The following is a 7,816-nucleotide window of genomic DNA, read 5'->3' as shown; positions in this document are numbered from 1 at the left end:
GGGGGGGGGGCAGGAAAGGAAGAGAATAAGAGAAAATATAGGAAAACAAAAATAATCCAATAAGTGATGTGTTTTCTCCAGCAAAGTGTCTCCCTGTCCTGGGATGGGCTCTCCAGATGTTCCCCAGATGTTGTTGGTGATGGGAAACATCTCCCTCTGGGATCCCAACTAAGCTCTTCCTGTTCACGGGGAAGTGCAGGGTCTGTTCCAAGGCAAGGAGGGTGGGGTCTGGAGCAAATCGTCTGTGACTGTGGCACATACATAGGCAGAAACACACCCACACATCCTCGGGGAATTTCTGAATACTTAACAATTGAGTCCAAAAATTTTCTCAAACATTCAGCATCCCTGGACCACCCATTTTAGGTAAATAAAAAAAAAAATGTTACTAGTTTTAAATACATATTTTTCAAAGTTATAAAGGAATGGCCCCATCAGAAAAATTAAAAAAAGAATAATGCCAAGATCTGTCATGAATGAGGCAGACCTATCATGCATTTGGGGTGGGAGGGTGAATTTATGCAATCACTTTGGAAAATCGTGTGGCAGGAACATCGGCTGAGCATAGGTAAGGTCTACAATCCTCCAACTCCACTTCTCAGTGTATACCCAGGAGGGAAACAAAGTGCTTATGTCCACCAAAAGACGCTTACAAAAATTGTATAGCAACTTTATCCCCAACAACCTAGAACTGGAAACAAACCCAGATGTCCAATGGATGAATGGAAACAAACTGTGATTTATCTTGCAATGGAATGTTACACAGCAATGAAAAAGAACAACCACTCGCCCCATGAGATGACAGGGTGAGTCTTTCACATATTGTATTGACTGAAAGAAGCCAAGCACAAAAGAGCAAAAAACTATAATTCCATTTATTTCTATGACGTTTAAGCAGTAGAACTAAACAGGGATAGAGAACATTACCTTAGAGGGTATTGATGGGGAAGGGCCATAAGGGAGGCTTCTGCGCGGGCGCCTGGGTGGCTCAGTCGGTTGGTTAAGTGTCGACTTTGGCTCAGGTCATGATCTCACAGTTCATGGGTTCAAGCCCCACGTCGGGCTCCATGCTGACAGTGCAGAGCCTGCTTGGGATTCTGTCTCTCCGTGTCTCTCGCTCTCTGCCCCTCCCCCACTTGCACTCACTCTCTCTCTCTCTCTCTCTCTCTCTCTTTAAAATAAATAAACTTTGAAAAAAAAGAGAGAGGCATCTAGGATGCTGGAGACGTTCTGTATCCTGATCTGGGCCCTGGTTGGACAGGTACATACATATGTAAAAACTCAACTTCTTCAGATTTGTTCACTTCACTGTTTTATCTTGATAAAAGCAGGGTGTGGGGTGCAACGATTGTGAAAAAGATGCCCTTGTTCTCAGCCTTCCACCAGGAAGTCAGTCTGCCTCCTGACCAGTGAGGGATACCTGGGGCTCCCAGGTCAGGTTCAGCTGTTTAGATTTCTTAGACGGGTAAGAATTTTCCTCTACCTTGATTCTCAGGTGCAAGGAGCTTCGTGTCGTTTGGCTTCTAAGAGTTTTATAGTATTCGGTCTTGTGTTTAGGGCTTCGATCCGCTTAGAGTTAGTTTTTCTATGTGGTGTGAGGTCCGAGTCTAACGTCACCCTTTTGCATGTGAATATCCAGTTTTCCCAGCACCATATTTTGAAAAGATGTTATTTTTCAAAATCAAATCAAAGCAGCTGAGTCCCCAGGAGCACTTTCTACCTCCCTCCCTCGGCTGGGATACCCTCCAGTGTGCCACCCCAGCGTCACCACCTCCAAGGCTTGTGTGAGGAATGGGGGTGCCTTTCCCTGTCCAGGGCGGCCTGGCTCTCTGATTCGCAATCCTTGTTGTCTGCTCACAGCTAACATGCTCCTTACCCTATGGATTTATGGAGAATAGGTGAGTTGGGGCAGGGTATGGGAGAAGTCTTTGTGAGGCAGGGAACAAGGACTAAAGTCCTATCTGCTTAGGTGGCTCAAACGTCCCTCTCTGGGCAGCTCACTCCATCACTTCCTCCTCTACGCAGTCCTGGGTTGGGGAGTCCTGTTCTTCTCCACCTTGCTTCATCCTCCTTCCCTCAAAGGAACTCACCCCCCCCCCCAGGTCCCCATCCCTCTACCCACCCGAGTCCCCACAACAAGCTAAAGGCGTGGTGGCCCCCAGACCGGCAGCATCAGCATCACCCAAAACTTGTTAGAAATGCAGATTCTTGGGTTCTCCCCAGACCCGCTAGGTCAGGAACTATAGCGGTGGGGCCCAGCAACCTGTCTCCCACAAGCCCTCCAGTGGATTCTGATGCACAAAGTGGATTTGGGACCCACTGTGCTAAGGCCTTGGGAAGCAAACCCAGGAAAGGTTTGCAAGTAAGGTCTTGAGCACTTGTTTGTCCGAACTGGAAGGTTTCTGAATGGAAATCTGCCGATTGAAAACCTGAGCAGTTGAGGGGCACCCGGGTGGCTCAGTCAGTTGGGTTGGTGGGATCGAGCCCTACGTAGGGCTCCACGCAAGAGCCCGCGTGGGATTCTCTCTCTCGCCCTCTCTCTGCCCCTCCCCTGCTCATGCTCTCTCTCTCCTCAAAATAAATAAATAAATATGAAAGACATTTTGAAAAAAAAAAAATCTGAGCGGCTGAATTCTGGGGCAAAGGATTTTGACAGATGTTACCAAATCACCCTCCCCCAAAGTTGCCCCAATTTCGCTCCCAAGGGTATCCGAGTGAGCGTGTTTCCCAACACTCTCTCTGGCACTGGGCGTAATCAAACTTAGTGATCTCTGCCAGTGTGATAGGGAAAACAAAGAAGATGCCTTACTGTTTTAATTAGCATTTCTCTAGTTATGAGTGAAGTTGGGACTTTTATAAGCCACTTGTGTTTCTCTCCAAACTGCTGGTTTATATTCATCACGTATTTCGTATACGGTTAAGTCTTTGAGGATTAAGGGGATGAGCCCTTTTGCCTGTCACTCATGATGTACTCAGTCCTGCTTTGTTTTCTACCTTGGATTATAGTATGTTTTACCATAGAGAAGTGTAACATTTTTATAAAGTCAAATTTCTTAAGTACTTACATTAGGGATCCTATTGCGTTTCCTGTCCTAATATTATAAATTCACCTGTTCTTTCCTCTAGAGTTTTATGGTCCAGCTTAAAGATATAAATCCTTTATCCATTTGGAATTTATCTATTTATTTTTAAAAATGTTTTAACGTTTATTTATTTTTGAGAGACAGAGACAGTGTGAGAGCCTGGAAGGGGCAGAGAGAGAGGGAGACACAGAATCCGAAGCAGGCTCCAGGCTCCGAGCTGTCAGCACAGACCCCGACGGGGGGCTTGAACTCACCAACGGTGAGATCACTACCTGAGTCAAAGTCTGACGCTTAACGGACTGAGCCACCCAGGTGCCCCTGTGATTTTCAATCATGCCGTTTATACGTAATTTTACTGGTCAGTTATGGTTTTGTTTGTTTTAAGCAAGGATAGATGTGGAATATCTGTCAAATGTCTTTTTGGCATCTATTGAATTATTATATAGTTCTCCTGTGATCTATTAATATGGTCTATTTTATTACAGATTCCCTAATATTATTGAACTATTTGCATTACTAGGATCAACTTACTTGGATATGATGAATGATTCATATGAGATATAGCTGATTTGTATTTGCAAGGATTTTAAGGGTTTTTTGCCTCTCAAATTCAATCATGTTTAATTACTATTCAGATTCTCCACATTCCTTCTCACCATTTGTTTTCTTGATAGGTCATGAGCTGATGGGGTCGATTAAAATGTCTTCTTGTGCTTCATTCAGTTTATACCTGCATTATCTGTGTATTGTTAGTCTTAACTGTCATGTCTCATTCTTGATTTTGACGCTATGCTATTCAGTACATGGGGAATTCTAAAAACTAGACTCTTAATGTTGGATACTGCTCTCTCTCCTTTTGTCTCATTTAACGTTTTCATTTTTATTTTTTTTTTAATTTTTTTTTCAACGTTTATTTATTTTTCGGACAAAGAGAGACAGAGCATGAACGGGGGAGGGGCAGAGAGAGAGGGAGACACAGAATCGGAAACAAGCTCCAGGCTCTGAGCCATCAGCCCAGAGCCCGACGTGGGGCTCGAACTCACGGACCGCGAGATCATGACCTGGCTGAAGTCGGACGCTCAACCGACTGCGCCACCCAGGCGCCCCTAACGTTTTCATTTTTAATTTAACCCTGACTGATGGTCATTGAAGCCTCAGCTCAGTATTTTCCTGTATAACTTAATTTATATTACATTTTTAAGTTTTCTAAGTTACTTTGGTACAGACGCCTCTCTTCTATACAACATACATTGGGAGATTGTTCTATGATTCGATGTGAGAATCTTTTTCCTATTATAAGGATGAGTTTATCCTATTTACATCTGTTGATGTAACTGACATATTAGTCTTGATTCTATCATCTTATCGCTGCTATGTTTTCTACTTTAATGCTTCCTCTGTTTTTTGTTTTACTATGTGTGCTTTTTTGTTTTCTTTGATATGCATGTGTGTGCGCCCATGTGTTTGTATTTTTGTCTGATGATTTGAAAGTTTATAGTCTGTTTCTAATTTGTCTAGTGGTTGCCTTTCTATTGATTTATTTCTCTGCCAAGAGAAGGAAAATCTTCAAATGTAGGGAAAGGGTCATATTCTCAAAGGCTGAGCCTTGGCACCACAGTCCTGTCTTCAAATTCTTGATATCTTATCCTCAACATGAAAAATGGTTGTAATCTCGCCCTGAAGCCAAAGGTTCAGGGTAATCAAGATACTGAACAGGCGGCTGAGTCGCTGTGTGAGCTAGCCACGGACAGCCAGGAACCGCCCGTGCCACAAAGCGATGCTGTATGTCCCCTCCTATTTCAGAACCTCAAGTGGCTATCTTTCCCCAACAAGCCGGCACACTTTGTCCGACGCTGTCTTTTACTTGCCGCCCATTTGTCTGCGCAGTATTTTAAGAGACACAGTCAGAGAGGCCATGAATTGAGTGCCTGGACTCTTCCGGCTACTTGTTTTCACACATACCGAGGTCAGGAGCCAGCCTGTTGCCCGACAGCTGGCCTTTGTGAATGCGGTGGTCTGTGGCCGGTGATCTGATGCAAGTTGTGTGCGTGTGTGCGTGCGCGCGTGTGCGTGTGTTTTCTTTCAAATCTGTGGATTGATGCCGGTAGATCAGCCGGCCTAGCGACAGATAAAGGCACGCTTGGAGTAGGATGATTTTAGGAAAGCTTGTTTACAAGGACTGTTTACCAACAGGTAGGTGTAGGAGCACCTCAGGGGATGTTGCAATCAGGTGGGAGCAGCTGTTACCACCCAGGAGCCCGAAGGGAAAGGGGGTTGGTCACCAGGAAGGAGAGAACTGAGTAGAGAGAACTGGCCCACCCCCACGCTAAGAGCACATCTAAGGCCCGGAGACTCACAGGCAGGCAGGGAACCCGGGGACCCAATGCCTTGATCTCATTCTCTAGCCTCTCCTTTTCCTGCTGGGGAAGCTGAGCCCACCTGGAAACCAGAAGCGCATTCAGCTCACCTGGCGAAGGGATTTTGTGGTAAATCGCGCAAAAAGTCATCAGGTACACGTTTCCCTCACGTGTTTTCTGAAACTCTGTGGAGAGCTCACACCTCAGTGGTACACCCACCGGAAATGCCTTCCATGGCCAGGACTAGAGAATCCAAGCCACAATGGCTTTGAACATAGAGGAGTTTACAAGAAGGCTGGAAGGAGGCAGTCACTGACGTTCAATAATGTCAGTGCTGATGTCTCTAGAATTCTCTCAGCCTTTACCTTGTGCTGGGTGCTTCATATGTGCAAGATGGCTGCCCCAGCATCAGGCATCATGACCATGGTTAAGTTGGGAAGGGGGGACGGCCCCTGGGAGGCTAAACCTGGCACTCTGGATTTCGACTCTGAATCTCGGCTCAGGTCATGATCTCATGAACCCAACCATGAGATTGAGCCCCACATCTGGCTCTGCACAGACAGCACAGAGCCTGCTTGGTATTCTCTTTCTGCCCCTCCCCTGCTCATTCTCTCTCTCTCTCTCTCTCAAAAATGAATAAATAAACATAAATAAAAAAGTTGGGAAGAGGGAGAAGAGGGATACCAGCACGTATGCCCATTTTATTAAAAAACAAAACAAAACAAAACAAAACAAAACAACACAACCTTGCAGCCCCCAGGGTGGCTCAGTCGGTTAAGCATCCTACTGTTGATTTTGGCTCAGGTCATGATCTCACGGTTCCTGAGACTGAGTCCTGAGTTGGGCTCTGTGTTAACAGCATGGAGCCTGCTTGGGATTCTTTCTCCTTCTCTCTATGCCCCTCCACCCTCAAAACAAACAAACAAACAAAACAAAACTTTCATAGATGTAGCCTCACCACACTTTCCATTATATTTCACTGGCCAGGACAGTGTTTCATGGTCCCCTATAGCAGCTGGGGAGACTGGGAAAGTGGGAAATGGGCTGCCCGTGAGTGAGTGAGACTACTTGTAATTAATTGCCGGAGATTGGAGACGTTGGTGCGTGGACCAAAGTCAGGAATCTGCTATCAAGAAAGTAGGGGTGGAATACATTCTGGATCAACAATGAACAAGCCTTACCACAAGTGGTTTCAGTCAACAATAAAGCCCATTGTCTGCTAGCACTCACTCAGGACAGAAATTGCTCTCTCACACTATGCGCTATTGATAATTTTATGTGACATCCGGAAGTGTTGTTTGATCAAGTAATTTTGCCAAGAGCTTGCTCTGCTTTTCCCCAGTAGCCTATGACTCCATTTGCAAGCCGTGGTTTGAATTGTGTTGGTTTTCACTGCAAATTACACAACTTTAACGGTGCTTCTCTGTTTTTTTTTTTTTAATTTTTTTTTTCAACGTTTATTTATTTTTGGGGACAGAGAGACAGAGCATGAACGGGGGAGGGGCAGAGAGAGAGAGGGAGACACAGAATCGGAAACAGGCTCCAGGCTCTGAGCCATCAGCCCAGAGCCCGACGTGGGGCTCAAACTCACGGACCGCGAGATCGTGACCTGAGCTGAAGTCAGACGCTTCACCGACTGCGCCACCCAGGCGCCCCGCTTCTCTGGTTTTGATCTTTTCTCTGTCCTCGGTGACAAAATGCATAATTATCACGCACACATGATTATTCTACCCATATTCTGGAAAGGCTTGATTGGTTTTCTAACTAGCTTACAGGGCCTGATGTGAAGATGATGCAAAAGTCTCAGTGGGCCTCAGGCCAGTATTTGACAAAGTTTCATAATAGACGATGCCTCCGGGACCGGAGGAAATGCATTATCAGCTAACAAAATTCTATTTTCAGATCTCCATTCCCACGTCGGTCTTTCTGATTCACTCTTTTTTTTTTTTTTCTACTTGTGTAAAATCATCTGCTTCTACACACTCACCTACCCTGGTATATATGCTCACATTTTATATTGTAGCATGTTTGAAACCATTTTCAGTACCACAACTTTGCTTTAATGAACCTCTTTTGAACTATGGATCCGTTTTTATGACTGGGGGCCACACCGCCCCACGACAGTGACAATAAAATGGAAATAGGGGAGATGGAAACAATAACACGAGAGCAGCTGAAAATATCTTAGCAAGTTGAACTACAGTTAATGGCCCCCTCTCTCTGCCACACACGAGCTGAGCTGAACTGGCCAACTAAGCTCTGGAGGCACAAGTGTACCTACAAAACCATGATCATGATCACAAGGTAATGGATTTCTATGGAAATCGTTATGTGCCTTATGAAATGTACATAAACGGAATTGCTTCTGTGTCTGGC

The sequence above is a fragment of the Prionailurus bengalensis genome, chromosome C2 (genome assembly GCF_016509475.1).
Source record: "Prionailurus bengalensis isolate Pbe53 chromosome C2, Fcat_Pben_1.1_paternal_pri, whole genome shotgun sequence".
Lineage (NCBI taxonomy): Eukaryota > Metazoa > Chordata > Mammalia > Carnivora > Felidae > Prionailurus > Prionailurus bengalensis.
Note: the sequence above shows the minus strand (reverse complement) of the source record.